General features: G+C 41.7%; 1 long non-coding RNA gene across 1 annotated transcript in view; it reads left to right on the forward strand.

Moving 5' to 3' along the window:
- The window catches only part of LOC124712211, a 486,241-nt gene that overhangs the window by 462,495 nt on the left and 2,133 nt on the right, over positions 1-21,613 (forward strand). Inside the window, exons 3-4 of the long non-coding RNA XR_007005576.1 lie at positions 14,377-14,525; positions 14,659-14,820. This is a non-coding gene — a long non-coding RNA (uncharacterized LOC124712211). The remainder of the gene's footprint in view (positions 1-14,376; positions 14,526-14,658; positions 14,821-21,613) is intronic.

The raw sequence follows: 21,613 nt of genomic DNA on the forward strand, positions 1-21,613 counted from the left end.
TTAAGTAGTTCTAAGTTCTATGGGACTGATGACCTCAGAAGTTAAGTCCCATAGTACTCAGAGCCATTTGAACCATTTTGAACAACCACCTAAAAGTCAAGAAACGCAACATCCACGTTACAGATACAAGATGCAGTCAAACAAAAAAATGTAGGTGAAAAAAGTAAGTAAACTGTTTATTATTTCTAAAATAATCGCCGTAATTATTAATACATTTGTCCCACTGTGACACTGAATGGTCAATGCCTTCGTGGAAAAATGTTTGCAGTTGCCTGTGGGACTATGATCGTACCCAGACGTGCGTTTCTTCGTCCGAAGCAAATCAATCGCCACGAATGTCTTCCGACAGAGATCCTAAAATACGTTAATCGCGTGTGAGGAGATCGGGATTGCATGGAGAATGTGTAAGGTCTTCAAAGCGAAACTTCTGCCTACCTTATGTTGCACGGTTGTTTCGAGTAGGCTGCAGATGTAATTACGATGTTGTTGCTTAGAAGTGTTAGGCATTATTGATGCCTCATTGTGTTTGCAAAATGTGGGAAATCTTACCTGTAATACAACTTTATTTTTTCTCAAATTTTCGTACAGGTCTTGCGTATTATCATAAGCATACAGGCTGTGCGTACTTTGATAAGTTAAACAGACACTTTAGAAATGGAAATATTTAGTTTAAAGGTCCATAGATCTTGCAAGTGTGGTACCTTACACCTAATACAGTGAATGACAGATATTTGTATTTATTTTTAAGGTTGTTGTTGTTGTGATCTTCAGTCCTAAGACTGGTTTGATGCAGCTCTCCATGCCACTCTATCCTGTGCAAGCTTTTTCATCTCCCAGTACCTACTGCAACCTACATCCTTCTGAATCTGCTTAGTGTATTCATCTCTTGGTCTCCCTCTACGATTTTTACCCTCCACGCTGCCCTCCAATACTAAATTGGTGATCCCTTGATGCCTCAGAACATGTCCTACCAACCGATCCCTTCTTCTGGTCAAGTTGTGCCACAAACTTCTCTTCTCCCCAATCCTATTCAATACTTCCTCATTAGTTATGTGATCTACCCATCTAATCTTCAGCATTCTTCTGTAGCACCACATTTCGAAAGCTTCTATTCTCTTCTTGTCTAAACTATTTATCGTCCATGTTTCACTTCCACACATGGCTACACTCCATACGAATACTTTCAGAAATGACTTCCTGACACTTAAATCAATACTGGATGTAAACAAATTTCTCTTCTTCAGAAACGCTTTCCTTGCCATTGCCAGCCTACATTTTATATCCTCTCTACTTCGACCATCATCAGTTATTTTGCTCCCCAAATAGCAAAACTCCTTTACTACTTTAAGTGCCTCATTTCCTAATCTAATTCCCTCAGCATCACCCGACTTAATTAGACTACATTCCATTATCCTTGTTTTGCTTTTGTTGATGTTCATCTTATATCCTCCTTTCAAGACACTGTCCATTCCATTCAACTGCTCTTCCAAGTCCTTTGCTGTCTCTGACAGAATTACAATGTCATCGGCGAACCTCAAAGTTTTTATATCTTCTCCATGAATTTTAATACCTACCCCGAATTTTTCTTTTGTTTCCTTTACTGCTTGCTCAATATACAGATTGAACAACATCGGGGAGAGGCTACAACCCTGTCTTACTCCCTTCCCAACCACTGCTTCCCTTTCATGTCCCTCGACTCTTATAACTACCATCTGGTTTCTGTACAAATTGTAAATAGCCTTTCGCTCCCTGTATTTTACCCTTGCCACCTTTAGAATTTGAAAGAGAGTATTCCAGTCAACATTGTCAAAAGCTTTCTCTAAGTCTACAAATGCTAGAAACGTGGGTTTGCCTTTCCTTAATCTTTCTTCTAAGATAAGTCGTAAGGTCAGTATTGCCTCACGTGTTCCAGTGTTTCTACGGAATCCAAACTGATCTTCCCCGAGGTTGGCTTCTACTAGTTTTTCCATTCGTCTGTAAAGAATTCGTGTTAGTATTTTACAGCTGTGACTTATTAAGCTGATAGTTCGGTAATTTTCACATCTGTCAACACCTGCTTTCTTTGGGATTGGAATTATTATATTCTTCTTGAAGTCTGAGGGTATTTCGCCTGTTTCATACATCTTGCTCACCAGATGGTAGAGTTTTGTCAGGACTGGCTCTCCCACGGCCTTCAGTAGTTCCAATGGAATATTGTCTACTCCGGGGGCCTTGTTTCGACTCAGGTCTTTCAGTGCTCTGTCAAACTCTTCACGCAGTATCGTATCTCCCATTTCACCTTCATCTACATCCTCTTCCATTTCCATAATATTGTCCTCAAGTACATCGCCCTTGTATAGACCCTCTATATACTCCTTCCACCTTTCTGCTTTCCCTTCTTTGCTTAGAACTGGGTTTCCATCTGAGCTCTTGATATTCATACCAGTCGTTCTCTTATCTCCAAAGGTCTCTTTAATTTTCCTGTAGGCGGTATCTACCTTACCCCTAGTGAGATAAGCCTCTACATCCTTACATTTGTCCTCTAGCCATCCCTGCTTAGCCATTTTGCACTTCCTGTCGATCTCATTTTTGAGACGTTTGTATTCCTTTTTGCCTGTTTCACTTACTGCATTTTTATATTTTCTCCTTTCATCAATTAAATTCAATATTTCTTCTGTTACCCAAGGATTTCTACTAGCCCTCGTCTTTTTACCTACTTGATCCTCTGCTGCCTTCACTACTTCATCCCTCAAAGCACCCATTCTTCTTCTACTGTATTTATTTCCCCCATTCCTGTCAATTGCTCCCTTATGCTCTCCCTGAATCTCTGTACAACCTCTGGTTCTTTCAGTTTATCCAGGTCCCATCTCCTTAAATTCCCACCTTTTTGCAGTTTCTTCAGTTTCAATCTGCAGTTCATAACCAATAGATTGTGGTCAGAATCCACATCTGCCCCTGGAAATGTCTTACAATTTAAAACCTGGTTCCTAAATCTCTGTCTTACCATTATATAATCTATCTGATACCTTTTAGTATCTCCAGGGTTCTTCCATGTATACAACCTTCTTTCATGATTCTTAAACCAAGTGTTAGTTATGATTATGTTGTGCTCTGTGCAAAATTCTACCAGACGGCTTCCTCTTTCATTTCTGTCCCCCAATCCATATTCACCTACTATGTTTCCTTCTCTCCCTTTTCCTACACTCGAATTCCAGTCACCCATGACTATTAAATTTTCGTCTCCCTTCACAATCTGAATAATTTCTTTTATTTCATCATACATTTCTTCAATTTCTTCGTCATCTGCAGAGCTAGTTGGCATATAAACTTGTACTACTGTAGTAGGTGTGGGCTTCGTATCTATCTTGGCCACAATAATGCGTTCACTATGCTGTTTGTAGTAGCTTACCCGCATTCCTATTTTCCTATTCATTATTAAACCTACTCCTGCATTACCCCTATTTGTTTTTGTGTTTATAACCCTGTAGTCACCTGACCAGAAGTTTTGTTCCTCCTGCTACCGAACTTCACTAATTCCCACTATATCTAACTTCAACCTATCCATTTCCCTTTTTAAATTTTCTAACCTACCTGCCCGATTAAGGGATCTGACATTCCACGCTCCGATCCGTAGAACGTCAGTTTTCTTTCTCCTAATAACGACATCCTCTTGAGTAGTCCCCGCCCGGAGATCCGAATGGGGGACTATTTTACCTCCGGAATATTTTACCCAAGAGGACGCCATCATCATGTAATCATACAGTAAAGCTGCATGCCCTCGGGAAAAATTACGGCTGTAGTTTCCCCTTGCTTTCAGCCGTTCGCAGTACCAGCACAGCAAGGCCGTTTTGGTTATTGTTACCAGGCCAGATCAGTCAATCATCCAGACTGTTGCCCTTGCAACTACTGAAAAGGCTGCTGCCCCTCTTCAGGAACCACACGTTTGTCTGGCCTCTCAACAGATACCCCTCCGTTGTGGTTGCACCTACGGTACGGCTATCTGTATCGCTGAGGCACGCAAGCCTCCCCACCAACGGCAAGGTCCATGGTTCATGGGGAAGGTATGGACTCTGAAACCTTTCAGATGTCACATCTTTCTGCTCCCGTCTTTGGTCGCCTACAGAGTGTGTATACACAATGCATGTCTCTCTGAAGTTTAAGCGATATATTGTAATAAAACACTTTATTCCTTTCCAAAATCGAACACCTTCTTCCGTCCTAAAATCAAACACTATCTGCCTTCCTTCCTATTATGATGTTTGTTTGTGTTGTGCATGTCGCATATTTTTATTAAGTATGTAATAGTTGAGTATATGAATTGCACCCTATAAACCTTTTATAGCACTTTGCCGCCATAATAATGTTTGCAAATTTCGTCGAAAAGAGCCAGCATAACCTCCGTTGGGCTGCATCATTTGTAATAAAAGCATTAATTGTCAGTCAGTATCTCCAATTACATTTTTCTAGTGCATAACATGATGTGTCATCTTTATCCCTCCTAAAACGGTGGTTGAGAGTGATTTATAAGCGGAATTACTTAATTTGAGGGTGTATTGTGACTTTCATTGAGTGTAGATGTAAATACTTACATTCATATTGTGATTTCTGGTGTAATGACTCTTACATTTTCTTTTGAGATGTCATATTTCTCTGTTACTGTCGTTGGTCGTCTCGTGAGTGTGTGTAAACGATGCATAACTTTTAAGTCACATGTTGTAATAAAACACCTTCTTCCTTTCCAAAATCAAACATTTCCTATCTTCCTTCCTTCCTGAAGTGGTGATCGTTTGTCTTTTGACTGCTTTCGTACTTGCCTGTTTAACGTATTATTTTAGCTGACACATATTTTCTGAAGCTAATCCTGGTGAGCTTAGTTTTACAATATCGAACCACTTATACCTCATTTCTAAAAAGTCTCCTGTTATTTGTAACTATTTGATCATGGAAACAGTACTAGAGTGCTTGTTTTTGAGTTGGCAAATGTCTGTAGGCACTAATTTGACTACTATTTGTTTCTGTAGAACATAATATTGTGATTCTTGATACAGACATTGCAATTTTTTTGCATTGTAGACGTATTTTTGTAGACTTCTTAGAATATTCTGACATTTGGCAAGCATCATAGACGTGGAACGCGATTAACTTAAGGATATATTGTGTCTTAAACCATGTGTAGCCTACAGACCGAACTTTGCACGTTTTTACCAGTGCAGACATCTGTTGGTGACAGTGAACAACTCGCAGTACAAAGATGTAGCATTTTGCGCTTTTGACACAGCAGCCATCTGTGGGTGATACACTCCTGGAAATGGAAAAAAGAACACATTGACACCGGTGTGTCAGACCCACCATACTTGCTCCGGACACTGCGAGAGGGCTGTACAAGCAATGATCACACGCACGGCACAGCGGACACACCAGGAACCGCGGTGTTGGCCGTCGAATGGCGCTAGCTGCGCAGCATTTGTGCACCGCCGCCGTCAGTGTCAGCCAGTTTGCCGTGGCATACGGAGCTCCATCGCAGTCTTTAACACTGGTAGCATGCCGCGACAGCATGGACGTGAACCGTATGTGCAGTTGACGGACTTTGAGCGAGGGCGTATAGTGGGCATGTGGGAGGCCGGGTGGACGTACCGCCGAATTGCTCAACACGTGGGGCGTGAGGTTTCCACAGTACACCGATGTTGTCGCCAGTGGTCGGCGGAAGGTGCACGTGCCCGTCGACCTGGGATCGGACCGCAGCGACGCACGGATGCACGCCAAGACCGTAGGATCCTACGCAGTGCCGTAGGGGACCGCACCGCCACTTCCCAGCAAATTAGGGACACTGTTGCTCCTGGGGTATCGGCGAGGACCATTCGCAACCGTCTCCATGAAGCTGGGCTATGGTCCCGCACACCGTTAGGCCGTCTTCCGCTCACGCCCCAACATCGTGCAGCCCGCCTCCAGTGGTGTCGCGACAGGCGTGAATGGAGGGACGAATGGAGACGTGTCGTCTTCAGCGATGAGAGTCGCTTCTGCCTTGGTGCCAATGATGGTCGTATGCGTGTTTGGCGCCGTGCAGGTGAGCGCCACAATCAGGACTGCATACGACCGAGGCACACAGGGCCAACACCCGGCATCATGGTGTGGGGAGCGATCTCCTACTCTGGCCGTACACCACTGGTGATCGTCGAGGGGACACTGAATAGTGCACGGTACATCCAAACCGTCATCGAACCCATCGTTCTACCATTCCTAGACCGGCAAGGGAACTTGCTGTTCCAACAGGACAATGCACGTCCGCATGTATCCCGTGCCACCCAACGTGCTCTAGAAGGTGTAAGTCAACTACCCTGGCCAGCAAGATCTCCGGATCTGTCCCCCATTGAGCATGTTTGGGACTGGATGAAGCGTCGTCTCACGCGGTCTGCACGTCCAGCACGAACGCTGGTCCAACTGAGACGCTAGGTGGAAATGGCATGGCAAGCCGTTCCACAGGACTACATCCAGCATCTCTACGATCGTCTCCATGGGAGAATAGCAGCCTGCATTGCTGCGAAAGGTGGATATACACTGTACTAGTGCCGACATTGTGCATGCTCTGTTGCCTGTGTCTATGTGCCTGTGGTTCTGTCAGTGTGATCATGTGATGTATCTGACCCCAGGAATGTGTCAATAAAGTTTCCCCTTCCTGGGACAATGAATTCACGGTGTTCTTATTTCAATTTCCAGGAGTGTAGTTAACGGCTGGGATACAATCATCAGTTGATTTCGTTTCGTGTTTCCAGGGTTTATAGAGTAGTATTTAAAGTAACTCATATTGGAAGTTAAATAGTACTAATTCATTATTTATATTTTATAAGCAACATTGGTTATTAATTACTTACAGTATGTTGTATACATGTTCCAAAATCCAATAGCGAATTATATGCAGGGTGTCCCATTTATCTTGACCATCCTAAATAACTGTTTGTCCAGATGCAAATTACAAAATGTTTCAAGCAAATGTTCTTTAGCCGTCAGGGGGACATCAATAAGCATGATTGCCTTCGTTGTAGTTTTGTTTTTTACAAATATATGAACAGCGGTATGACTTTTTTAAATGGTATCCTGTACTTTTTTATTCGGTAATTCATTTCCTCTCTTAAAGACCTATCCAAAAATGTATCGCAGTGTACCATTCAGTGAAACACGACGTTATTGTTTACATAACACAACATTGACTTTGATCCCGGGATCACAAACTCGTCCACTTGCTGGAGTTGTCAGAAAACAAATGAAAACCAAGTAAAAGTAACACAAAATTGACTTTGACTCTCATGTACCATTGCCCAGGAGTAGAACATTCAAAGGTTCACAAAGTGGTGACCCTGGACATCGATACACTGGTGTACTCGTTGAATGAAAGAATTACTTACTTCTTCCAGTGCTGAATGCTGAAGAGAATTACAAGCAAAACGATACGTTCCTGCATGTCCTCTGAAGTTGTTGGAATATCGCGATAGACAACGTCTTTAATGCATCGCCAAAGAAAAAAGTCCAGAGGATTTAAATTAGGAGACCTAGCAGTCCAAGTAAATGTTTCTCCTCGACCAATCCATCTGGCAGGATACCTCCCGTTCAGAATGCGACGTGCACACAAGGCATTATGTGCTGGACATCCATCGTGTTGATACCACGTAAGCATTCTGGTTCTTAGTGGCACTTCATTCAAAAGAGGAGGAAGAATTCGTCTGAGGAAGTTGGCATACGCTCTGCCGTTTAGATTACCATTGATCAAATAAGGGCCAATAACTGTAGTATCAAGCATCCCATGCCAAACGTTAACCCTCCACTGAAGCTGATGTTCCACCTGTCTAAGCCATCGTGGGTTGTCGCTGGACCAATAATGCATTTTCCTTGTATTTACCTGTCCTTTGTTTGAGAAGGAACATTCATCGGTAAATAGAACATTGAAGAAGTAGTTCGGGCTGGCGAAGATTTGCTGCTACGCCCACTGACAGAACTGTACACGATTCTGGAAATCAATCCCATGCAATTCTTGATGTAGGTGTACATGGTAAGGATGGAACCGGTGCCGTGTAAGAAAACGATGTACACGGATTTAGGAATGCCTGTCTCGTGTTCAAGCTGTCGTGTGCTCACATGTGGATTCGTAGCGACGGAAGCGAGAACAGTAACTTCGGCAGCTTCGTCTTTGCGAGTGCTACGACCATTGCGTTGTGGTGAGTTGAAACTTCCCGTTTCATGAAGCGTTGCAACAAGACGAGAAAACATCCGTGGAGAAGGTGGGTTCTTGTCAGCATATCGTTCTCTGTACAGTTCCGCTGCCTGCGTAGCATTTCGCCTACCTTTTAACAACAATAAAAGAAACGTTATGTCGATGCAGTTTGTAGGGAGGACAACCTTTACTGTATGCCTACTGTACACAACAGTATTTAAAAGGACTAAACCGCTGTACTAAATGTACCCGAAGATACGACAACAGTGTTGCAATTACTGTTCTGATAACTTACATTCCACACAGATGAGTAGCATTTCTACCTTCTTTTCGTTGGTGTACATTCTACTCAAACGACTCTTCGACTGACGATGGTTGACGGAATGATGGGTATGCATTCTACTTATGTTTACATTTGTCCTCTGTCAACGTAAGCACGTGGATGTGTTCCATTACCCCGAGTACCTGCACTAACAACGTCAATGTTGTGGTATGTAATTAATAACCTTGTGTTTCAGTGAATGCTAGACTGTGATACATTTTTGAATATGTCTTTAGGAGAGGAAATGAATTACCGAATAAAAAATACAGGGTTCCATTTAAAAAAGACATACCGCTGTTCATATATTTGTAAAAAACAAAGCTACAACGAAGGCAATCATGCTGATTGATGTCCCCCTGACCGCTAAAGAACATTTGCTTGAAACGTTTTATAATTTGCATCTGGAAAAACAGTTATTTATGGTGGTCAAGATAAATGGGACACCCTGTATAGTTTTGAACGAAATTTTTCTATGTGACGATTAAGTCAATCCATGAACGACTTTTTGGAAGTCAGTAATGAAAACATGGTTCATCATTTTTTATGCGATTTATATCCTCTGAAGTATTTCATGATAAATAATTCGGACGCTTCTCCCAGATGGACTACACTTTTGTAGTTTACATTAGGCTCTGACTTGAAGAGAGGGAGGTGTATAATGTATTTTTTGATAAGTAATTCAGGTCGTTCAGATACTCATGAGCAAAGCTTAGGTGACACCACACTGTGGCTGGCTCTGATTGGAGGAGAGGGAAGTGAAACACTATGTAGCATTTGTGTACCTTTTTGTGTATATAATGCATATCTTTGACTTTCAAGTTGAGATTACCTAATCTTTTACTGCATATTTGTCACCATTTTCTAATTTTACACTTTGATTGGTTGGGTATAAGGCCCAATAGGCTCGTTTCCATCATCTTGGGTTTGTAATACTATGCTGTAATTGATTGGAGATAGGTTCGAGTTGGAGAGCGAATGGGGCTTTAACTTTTCCACTAACATAATTTGGTTGGTTATTTTCTTGTAGTATGGTTCCATAGTTTCCATAAAGTTTTTAAAGGATTTCATCTTGCTTTCAGCTGTTAGAATTTTATTTCTCAGTTGCAGTTTGGGCCAGTAAGCCATTTTCAAACATCTACGAAATATAATACAATGTAATGAGAACAGCCGGCCGTTGTGGCCGACCGGTTCTAGGCGCTTCAGTCCGGAACCGCGCTGCTGCTATGGTTGCAGGTTCGAATCCTGCCTCGGGCATGGATGTGTGTGATGTCCTTAGGTTAGTCAGGTTTAGGTAGTTCTAAGTCTAGGGGACTGATGACCTCAGATGTTAAGTCCCATAGTGCTCAGAGCCATTTGAACCATTTGATTTGTAATGAGAACAATTTGTAGTGGGATTAACAGTAGGTACGTCGAATTTTATAGTTTTTTTCATATTCTTGTAGCATACTTAGAACGTACTACACAGGGTAGAAAAAGGTGGATTGATGGACGCTCTAGAAGAAATTTGAATTTATAGCGCATTCAAATAACAACCACATACTCAATGAATAAACAGACTTCAGAAATAAAAATTATCTCGATTATTTTAAACATTTATTCTGATGTATTGTAAGTGTACACTTGTAATTGTGTGATACGAGGTGCATTCAAGTTCTAAGGCCTCTGATTTTTTTTCTAATTAACTACTCACCCGTAATCGATAAAACTGGCGTTACTTCTCGACGTAATCGCCCTGCAGACGTACACATTTTTCACAACGCTGACGCCATGATTCCATGACAGCGGCGAAGGCTTCTTTAGGAGTCTGTTTTGACCACTGGAAAATCGCTGAGGCAATAGCAGCACAGCTGGTGAATGTGCGGTCACGGAGAGTGTCTTTCATTGTTGGAAAAAGCCAAAAGTCACTAGGAGCCAGGTCAGGTGAGTAGGGAGCATGAGGAATCACTTCAAAGTTGTTATCACGAAGAAACTGTTGCGTAATGTTAGCTCGATGTGCGGGTACGTTTTTTTGGTGAAACAGCACACGCGCAGCCCTTCCCGGACGTTTTTGTTGCAGTGCAGGAAGGAATTTGTTCTTAAAAGCATTTTCGTAGGATGCACCTGTTACCTTAGTGCCCTTTGGAACGCAATGGGTAAGGATTACGCTCTCGCTGTCCCAGAACATGGACACCATCATTTTTTCAGCACTGTCGGTTACCCGAAATTTTTTTTGTAGCGGTGAATCTGTGTGCTTCTATTGAGCTGACTGGCGCTTTGTTTCTGGATTGAAAAATGGCATCCACGTCTCATCCATTGTCACAACCGACGAAAAGAAAGCCCCATTCATGCTGTCGTTGCGCGTCAACATTGCTTGGCAACATGCCACACGGGCAGCCATGTGGTCGTCCATCAGCATTCGTGGCACCCACCTGGATGACACTTTTCGCATTTTCAGGTCGTCATGCAGGATTGTGTGCACAGAACTCACAGAAATGCCAACTCTGGAGGCGATCTGTTCAACAGTTATTCGGCGATCCCCCAAAACAATTCTCTCCACTTTCTCGATCATGTCGTCAGACCGGCTTGTGCGAGCCCGAGGTTGTTTCGGTTTGTTGTCACACGATGTTCTGCCTTCATTAAATGTCGCACCCACGAACGCACTTTCGACACATCCATAACTCCATCACCACATGTCTCCTTCAACTGTCGATGAATTTCAATTCGTTTCACACCACCCAAATTCAGAAAAAGGAATGATTGCACGCTGTTCAAGTAAGGGAAACGTCGCCATTTTAAGTATTTAAAACAGTTCTCATTCTCGGTGCTGGCGGTAAAATTCCATCTGCTGTACGGTGCTGCCACCTCTGGGACATATTGACAATGAACACAGCCTCATTTTAAAACAATGCACATTTTCTATCTCTTTCCAGTCCGGAGAAAAAAAATCGGAGGCCTTAGAACTTGGATGCACCTCATATATACAATCCACTCAAAATCACTACACATAAAATGGAATATTGACTAGTTGTTCTTTAATGTGCAGTTATGTGTATTAAGTTGTTATCTCTGCCTGTATGTCAAAATATTGTAAGTGTAGTATATGAATTTCAACGTATATTAAGTTATTATCTCTGCCTGTATGTCAAAATCTTGAAGTGTAGTATTTGAATCTCATAAAACTACAAACTTGATTGTACTTGTTGTTAACCCCACCGCAACTTCTTCTCATTACATTGTATTATGTTTTCTAGATGTTGGAAAATTGCTTAATAGCGAAATTGCAACTGCAGCATAAAATTCTAACAGGTGAAAGCAAGGTGAAATGCTCTTAAAAACTGGGTTAGCTCCACCACCTTAGAATTTTTGTACTACACTATGTTTGGTAGTAGATTAATAGGAAGAGAGGAGAGGATTTTCCATTTCAAATTATTAGTGAACTTATTGATTTTACTGATTTATTTGGTTTTATTAACTGATTAATTTTATTGATTGGCACGTTCAAGGTCAACGGTCATTGAGCCAAGCACCTGAATGTAGGCAACCCCCAATGCAAGAACAAATTGTGTCCAGAATCCTCATAGTAATCCATTGACATTTCAATCTTTCTGTTTAGGTTCATGCTGTTTTTACTTTCACACAGTCAGTAACGACAGAAAGTTTTGGTTTATTTCTAAATACTTCTCAAACACCATTTTTCTCTGCTGTGTTGTGAAATGTTTTCATATGGAACGGCAATTATTTTTACAATTCAGACATCTCGGATTGTATGCTACTGTACAATCTTTCGTTGTAGTAATACTGCTGTGTAACATTTACCTCTTGCAGTTCCAGAGACAGGGCTTTCAATACATTGAAAAAATAATAAAGTAAAGTTACTAAGTGTACCTCAAGCTGTAAATAACATAAATTTTCTTCAGATATGTAGAATTCGATCCTTAATTACAATACTCCAAGTAACGAATGACAAATGACAATATATGAACAACATCTTAACAACACGTTATTGTTGTAATGAACAAAAATGCTAACAAGATTTGCGTCAGTCCAACAAAAATATTGTAGTACTCAACTAATCTTAATTTTTTTGAACGTCAGCTTTCTCCGCGAATTTCATTTATGAACTCTCCTCAGTGTCTTTTTGAAATAAGTGTTGAACAATTTCTTACGCGCCAACAGCTAATACAGTTCGTTAAGTAGGAACGTGGTTGGAATTACACACACATGGTAAAAGATATCGCCTTAATCCTTTCACAGCCCAACTGAGGGAACCCTTGTTCTTCATGCAATGTCTATAAACCGTTAGTTTACTTTTAATTCTTGACTGGGATACACAAGAAGACCGACATTTGCAGCTTACGCGTCGCATCTGGAGGCTGCATTTCTCTGTAACCCCAAAAGTCAGAAAATGAGTCATGCCGCGGAGTCTAGATATATGGGGAAACAATATTCATTTGTACATAAGTGGGTAACACGCTATACATTGGTTATAAATGTGTATGACTTTGACAATGCACTTAACTAATGTCTCTCCTTGTGTATCTCAGCCAAGAATTCAAAGTAAACTAATGCTTTAAGGATACTGCATGAAGGACAAAGGCTTACTCTATTGGGCTGTAGAAGAACTGAGGTGATATCTTTCACCACTTATGTGTAATTCCGGCCACGCCCTTACTTAACAGACTGTATTTCACCTATTTGAAGAGTGGGAAACTCGTTGAAATGTGGCTTTAAGACGATGCTGCCACTCGGCTGATCACCCAAGAAAATTTCACTGGTATGCTAAATTTATGGTCGTTCCCGTGATGTAAGAAAATCTATTGAAGCTTCATTTAGGCATAAAAGCTTGCACATTCATAGAAGTACTGGGTCGTGTAGACGCTCATTATTCAGCGTGACTCGGGATTACCCTTTCTGAGTCTCTAGTGGTCTTTTCTTAGAAGCTGTGTCATTTTTCCGCTAGTGTCATTATGAAACAGTGAACATTTAAATACGGCGAGTACACGGATCACAGTTTATAATTTCTATAGTTAATTGTGTAGAGATCACTGAAAGTTGCATCAACGAATACCAGTGAACTAATAGGAAGACCTAATGAATAGCATTGTAGCTAGTTCCTTACCCTATAGAAAAACATAGGTCTATTGCGAATAAGACGTTCCCCTCTTATAACATTTTTGGGAGTTACTTGTGATGGCAATTCTAAAACCACTCTCCAGGACTTTCATGTAAATAATGCAATGCAAGTAACACATTTTATTAGAAACACTTTACGGTTTCTGGCATATCTTTACGAATGACACATTAAAGGGGATAAGTAGAACAAAGAAAGTAGTGATTAACGGCTCTGGGAGAATGTGTGTCATTTCTTATTTGCACATTTATGTCTGTTCCTGCAAGTAATGACAGTATATACTAACAGATAGACGAGAGCCCCTCTGACAAGGTGAAGTGGTACACTGGTTGAGACATGCTAGTTGTAACTGGGAGGCAAATGGGGGGGGGGGGGCTCAAATTCTCTTTCGCTACACTGATCTAGGCTTAAAGGGGTTGTATGAATCGACTACTAATGTAATAAACACCTTTCCAGTGCAGACATAACCTTCGAACGAACAAAAAATCGTATAGTTCAACTCTAAGTTAAACATGCTCGACTGATCTAAAAAGTCGAATGTTTGATTTTATACGTACTACGTTTGCTTTTCTAGTAGGCAGTCTTCGAAATGACTGTTCTGCACGAAACCTGCAGCACTCAAATTACTTCTCAGCTACTTGTGAATGACTGAATGACATACTGAAACTGTTAGGAGTAAATAATCGCTCCTGCATAGTGTCAAAAGTTACCAAAATTTACGTATTTCTATCTAACATGCTAACGAGGACCTCTCTCTTCCAGGTAGCCTCACTGATAACACGCAAGAAAAAGCTATTGACCGCAGTGTAATGTCTTGGACCACGAGAGGAACGCATGAGGTGCGCTTTTCCAAAGTATTCTCCAGATGCCTGTCTGAGCTCTAAATATTGGAAGCCTCATCTAGGGACATGGTAAGAAAATATTCCGCTACTCAAGACAGTATTAGTAGATGCCTACTCATCCGTCAGTCATACCAGTATTACCAACGTGTATTAAGTCAGATAAAAACGATCACGGGTGCTTAGTTCTCAACCATGATTTCAGTCTTAAGAAGATTGACTGCTTTGAGTCTACTTGGTTCCACCACAATGGGAGTATCTACTGTAAAGTGAAGAAAGAGACAAGCAAAGAACCGGTAGAGTTGCGCTGAGAAGATTACTGCCCCAAACATTTCCCCGAAGACCTGATGTAGAAAGTACAACAGCGGTAAGAAGCAACATTTGTTATTAATTTACATATTAATTAGTAATAGAAGTTGCTTTTTTAATTTAGATATGCGGAAGATTTTCCAGCTAGTTATAATGCCAGAAATGAAATATTCTAATACCAGAACTGTATACTATAAACACATTTTGTCTGTTTTTATCGAATTTCGTAATAACTGTTACCTAATTGTTATTTGCACGAAAATAAGTTCACAACGATTCTTTTTTTCTACAGTGAAATTTGCATTATAAACATCCATTAGAAGTGGTTTCAGTATATGGTTATCTATTCGCACTTACTGTGTTCTGAAGAGACAGTGTCGCCTGGAAGAGAAACTTCAGGTAAAAGATTATACCAGGACAGGTTAGGATCAAAATTCAACTTTACATATAAAAACTGCGTTTCTTTTGTTGATAAAAATGATAATTTCTGCTATTATTATGTTGTATCAAGTACACTATCCTTACTTAGCCTCCTAGTAAGCGTAAATCCAAAATTTGATGAAGTGCAGAAATTTAAATGCTTAGGTGAAAATATGCAAATCGGAGTAACACAGAAAGAAATCGATGAATTAAGCAAACTGCAAGTGATTAAAGAATCAAGAAAGATGTCTTCAATAGTCTCACAGTCAACACCAATACAGAGTCAAAGAAAAAAGATTTTATGCTCCATAATGTACGTCTATAATACCAAGTTAAATAGAAAAGGCCGAAAAAGATAGCTGAAAGATTTTAAAATTATTCTAGAGGTCACTATCAATGGAAAAATGCGTAAATACAGGGAAAAAATGAAAATCACAAAAGAGAATTAAGGAAGTGAGAAGTGGAGTATCTCAAAAACTAAAATAAACGGTTCATTATAATTATAAGCACTGACTCCTACAGAGTGGTGGTCTGGTTCACCTCCGCGAATGCACGAACAATGGACGTTGAAAGTTAACTACAGTGATGATGTAACTTTCATATTCAGCCCGAATATAGGAGGTAGCTATTTCCTGTGGAAAGTTTCGAGCCAGGTCATCCATAGAAAAAAGTAAAAACCCTGGACAGAAAATTATTGAGTGTCTGAACAGTACCCGTATCTAAGTCTGAAGGCAAGGCTAAAACGTCACCACAGTACAACCATGGAGCGTAGTGTAGACATTATAGATACTTGGAAACTGAGTACAGTCCTTTTTTCTCATTATGTGCACCAAAAGATACAGTGGGCCGTTTGTGTCCTGGCCCACACTGACCCATAACTGAGTCAGGGTATTTTCAGCTATACAAGAAACGAGATAGTAAAGAACAGTGGGAGCTGCAAATGGGAATATTTGGGATGTCCTGACCCACTGCAGAGTCAGAATATTCTCAGCCATGTAACAAGTAAATTGACAGTATAACAACTGCAGTCGCAGATGGAAATATTTGGCTGGGGATTTCCAGAATTTTTCTTCAGCTAAGGAAAATCCTCCGAAAACCTTTGTCAAAACCAAGGGTTCAGAACTATTTTTGATTCTTATCATACAATGAAGGCTTTTAAGACTGGATGCCTTAACTGCTGGTAAGCCACCTGCAGGTATTTTTAATTCTGTTCCCAGATAAAAAAATATTAAAGCAAAGTGTATGTGTAAATGAACTTTTTCACGTGCTTATAGAGCAAAGTCGATGACTTCCTGGACAAATGCGGTGTACCAATACCGCAACCGATAGCATGCTGCGAGCTGCTCCCGAGGGTTTATTCATAATCATCCACTAGGGAGACTTCAGAGTGCAGCTGCTCACTCGTATGGTCGCAGCCTCTATTGGACTGGACTTAAATGCTGCGTGCCGAAGCACGCTGTGTCCATCTGTGGAGTCAGTTTCCACGTCACTGTTATGCGGGCGTTCAAATAGTTCTCTCTCTCCATCGCTACTAGCAAACATAAGAGAGAGAGAGAGAGAGAGAGAGAGAGAGAGAGAGAGAGAGGTCCACTATATTGAAACAAAGAAAGTGAGTTACGTTATTTCGCAATGTACTGAGGATGGACATCAGCAGATTTCCCGGATGAATTCCGAGTTATTTTTACAAGCGTGAAAATACAAGAAACGGCAGCCAACGAATGCACTACATCATGACAGTAACTCGTACAAAAAAAGACACAGTATAAAAGAATATTACTGTATAAGTTTAATGCAATAATTTGCTATTCCCCTGGAGAATTGTCAGAAAAATAATGACTGCTGAACTGAAGAAAGGAACAGAAAACTGAAGAGCTACAGCAAAGAAAGGAAAAAAGTGGAGAAGAGGTAAGAAAGGATGCGTTATATTATTTTATGTAGTCCCCAGGAGACAAAAAGAAAAACATGAACATGAAAGTCGCCTGCTGACACAGAGCGAATTTTGACAGTTTTGAATTGTTTCTTCTATTGTGTCAGTTAAATACATAGTAAACTGTATGGAATTCCAGTCCTTAGAAGTCCTACGTACGAACATTTTCACGATACACAAATATTTGTATATGTATCTTACAAATCTGCAAATTACGTTTGTTATAATGTTACGGTACTGTACTTCTACAGTCCTGTAACTTTACAGTCTCAATAAACTAATTAATCATTCCAGTTCCTTGTATGACTTAATTAACAACAGGTCTACTGCATTTTCTAGGCTGAGTGAGTCGTTTCCCCTACCTGTCTAGGCAAATGCCACGTTTTCTAACCGACCGTTTCTCAGAACCATTAAGTACCAACATTTGAAACACGGACAGCACAAAATACACGAATTTCATGAGTGTCGCACACCTTTTCCATCTATAAGTCGAGATGTCCATCTGGCGACAGGAAGTTCATACCACCATTGAAACCACGGCGTCGTCTTTGAGTGTGCGTGCAGTGTGCGATTGACGGTGACTCCTGAAACATCACCACCAGCGGTACTCGGGTAGCGTGCTCAGACTTCTAGCTGCCTGCTAGTTTTTAGAAAGGAACATTATTGTAATATATAGCATTCGCTGTAAAGAAACTTTCTCACGGAGCAGAACTGCGAGCTGAAAACTCGAAACTAATATCCTGCTTTTGAACAGTAATTCTCTCATCAGTTCCTCTAAAGCACTTTCCAAAATCGGCCGAAGTTGTCCTGCTTACTTTATTGGACTAGTAGCCCTGGGAGAAATAAAGTGAGTGAGAACGACTTACTCGTAGACGCAGCATTAGGATGGAATATCTATGATCAACAAAGGGGTTTTATGAGTCAGCCATACGCCTTCGGTTCGGGTCCATACAAGAGCAACTGATTCGCCGAAGCATAATGGTGATGAAATTCTGTAGCATCCCTAGAATGATGAACTAGCAGCCATTTGGTAGGTCTCTACGTCGGCTGCAAGGAGGCAGTAAGGCCGCACGGATACTTTCTCCCTGATAAGTCTCATTGCGATGAGCCTAGAGGAACTCAGTATACCTTTGTCCAGTTCAAACTAGAGTATAACAAGTTTTCCTGGCTAAGGAGTTGTTTGTGGTATTCAAACTTCCCTAGCCACAAACTTTAGGTAGGTCTGCAAAATACAATTGCACCTTTTTTTTTGGGGGGGGGGGAGGGGGGGGGGGGAGCGAGGATTCTTCCCAATAGATTTACTCCAAACATTCCAGGACTAGGATTATTCTCAAATGGTTCAAATGGCTCTGAGCACTAAGGGACTTAATATCTGAGGTCATCAGTCCCCTAGAACGTAGAACTAATTAAACCTAACTAACCTAAGGACATCACACACATTCATGCCCGAGATAGGGTTCGAACCTGCGACCGTAGCAGTCGCGCGGTTCCGGACTGAAGTGCCTAGAACCGCTCGGTCAGCACGGCCGGCGATTATTCTCATCAGGAAACCAACGCCATCAACGGTACCTCAGATATACATGTAGAAGTTCAAGAGCCAGAGAGAGAATGTGAGAACGCTGAACTTAATATGTTAATGGAGAAGAAAATATAATAATCTTGCGGAACTGTAGCACTGTAGTAGGGAAAAGAGTAGAAGACAGTAACAGGAGAATCCGGGCTTCGTAGTAGGAATGAGACATAAACAAAAGACTTCTGCAATCAATGTCAACTCGTTATAGGAAATGCGTCGTTCAATAATTATAAGAGAAGGAAGTATATTTGGAAAAGACATGGAGACATGAACAAACATCAGTTGGCTTATATTGTGCTCGGAGAGAGATTTCGAAGCAGATAATGGGTTGCAAGCTGCACTTAAGATATAAGCGTGGAATAAAATTTAGTAATGTTGGTGGACAGCATTCTATGGAAGTGAATCGTAGAGAAATCCGGAAAAAAAGCTAATCGAAGCATTTGCGATACGCTGTTACTAAAGAATGCCGAAAATTAATTAGGTGTAAGATGGTTCAAATGGCTCTGAGCACTATGGGACTTAACATCTTAAGCCGGCCGAAGTGGCCGTGCGGTTAAAGGCGCTGCAGTCTGGAACCGCAAGACCGCTACGGTCGCAGGTTCGAATCCTGCCTCGGGCATGGATGTTTGTGATGTCCTTAGGTTAGTTAGGTTTAACTAGTTCTAAGTTCTAGGGGACTAATGACCTCAGCAGTTGAGTCCCATAGTGCTCAGAGCCATTTGAGCCACTTAACATCTGAGGTAATCAGTCCTCGAGAACTTATAAGGGTTGAGTGTGCTGTTCACTTATGTTTTGTACTTTTTTGTAACAGATGTTTGAAGCTGGGTGTAATCCCGAAACGGTTAACATGTTCTAAGCGGTTGACATGTTCTAATAAAAGAGTCAATTGAACATCTCATTACTTTATTGCGATTGTACAGCATTGGTTGCCAATTATTAACATAAAAATATTCGCAGGCCTCAGACTGGATTTTATGTCCTCTATATCAACTTAGAACTACTTAAACCTAACCAACCTAAGGACATCACACACATCCATACCCGAGGCAGGATTCGAACCTGCGACCGTAGCGGTCGCGCGATTCCGGACTAAAGCGCCTAGAGCCTCTCAGCCACAACGGCCGGCCAGGTGCTAAGAAACGAGATAGCCCGCCACAAAATCGGCGAAGAAAGGAACACGTGGAGAGGGCTGACGTGTAGATGCGACGCCTTCACGTATAATACGCTTTACCACTACAGGGAACAAGTTTCATAATAGTAGAGGTACAGTGTAAAAACTATAGAATAAGTTAGAGAATGGAAAATATCCAACAAACAGTCGAGGATGCTGAGTGGAAGTACGACTCAAGCTAAGCTTGGCACTGGAGAGGAATTCGCGGCGGGCGTAAAAGGCCAGTAAGAAGACTAATGAAAAAAAAGTACATTACTGGCCATTAAAATTGCTACACCAAGAAGAAATCCAGATGATAAACGGATATTCATTGGAAAAATATATTATATTAGAACTGATATGTAATTACATTTTCACGCAACATGGGTGCATAGATCCTGAGAAATCAGTACCCAGAACAAACATCTCTGACCGTAATAACGGCCTTAATACGCCTGGGCATTGAGTCTAACAGAGCTTGGATGGCGTGTACAGGTACAGCTGCCCATGCAGTTTCAAAACGATACCACAGTTCATCAAGAGCAGTGACTGGCGTATTGTGACGAGCCAGTTGCTCGGTGACCATTGACCAGACGTTTTCAGTTGGTGAGAGATCTGGAGAATGTGCTGGCCAGGTCAGTAGTAGAACATTTTCTGTATCCAGGGTTTGGCAGGGATCGAGTGAAGGGTACAGCCACGGGTCGTAACACATCTGATATGTAACATCCACTGTTCAAAGTGCCGTCAATGCGAACAAGAGGTGACCGAGACGTTTAACCAATGGCAGCCCATACCATCGCGCCGGGTGATACGCCAGTACGGCGATGACGAAGACACGATTCCAATGTATGTTCACCGCGATGTCGCCAAACACGGATGCGACCATCATGATGCTATAAACAGAACCGGGATTCATCCGAAAAAATGACGTTTTGCCATTCGTGCACTCAGGTTCACCGTTGAGTACACCATCGCAGGCGCTCCTGTCTGTGATGCAGCGTCAAGGGTAACCGCAGCCATGGTGTCCGTGCTGATAGTCCATGCTGGTGCAAACGTCGTCGAACTGTTCGTGCATATGCTTGTTTCTTGCAAACGTCCCCATCTGTTGGCTCAGGGATCGAGACGTGGCTGCACGATCCGTTACAGCCATGCGGATAAGATGCCTGTCATCTCGACTGCTAGTGATACGAGGCCGTTGGGATCCAGCACGGCGTTCCGTATTACCCTCATTAACCCACCGATTGCATATTCTGCCAACAGTCATTGGATCTCGACCAACGCGAGCAGCAATGTCGCGATACGATAAACCGCAATCGCGATAGACTACAATCCGGCCTTTATCAAAGTAGGAAACGTGATGGTACGCATTTCTCCTCCTTACACGAGGCATCGCAACAACGTTTCACCAGGGAACGCCAGTCAATTGCTGTTTGTGTATGAGAAATCGGTTGGAAACTTTCCTCATGTCAGCACGTTGTAGGTGTCGCCACCGGCGCCAACCTTGTGTGAATGCTAAAAAGCTAATCATTTGCATATCACAGCATCTTCTTCCTGTCGGTTAAATTTCGCGTCTGTAGCACGTCCTCTTCGTGGTGTAGCAATTTTAATGGTCAGTAGTGTAATAATACCAGAGGCATATAGTAATGAAACAATAATAGATTCATACTCAACAGCATCTCGTCGTGGTTAGGACGCTGGCCATATTTAGCAATAATAGTCGGCGGGTGTGGCCGTGCGGTTCTAGGCGCTTCAGTCTGGAAACAACCGCGTGACCGCTACGG

Source organism: Schistocerca piceifrons, chromosome 1 (genome assembly GCF_021461385.2).
Source record: "Schistocerca piceifrons isolate TAMUIC-IGC-003096 chromosome 1, iqSchPice1.1, whole genome shotgun sequence".
NCBI lineage: Eukaryota > Metazoa > Arthropoda > Insecta > Orthoptera > Acrididae > Schistocerca > Schistocerca piceifrons.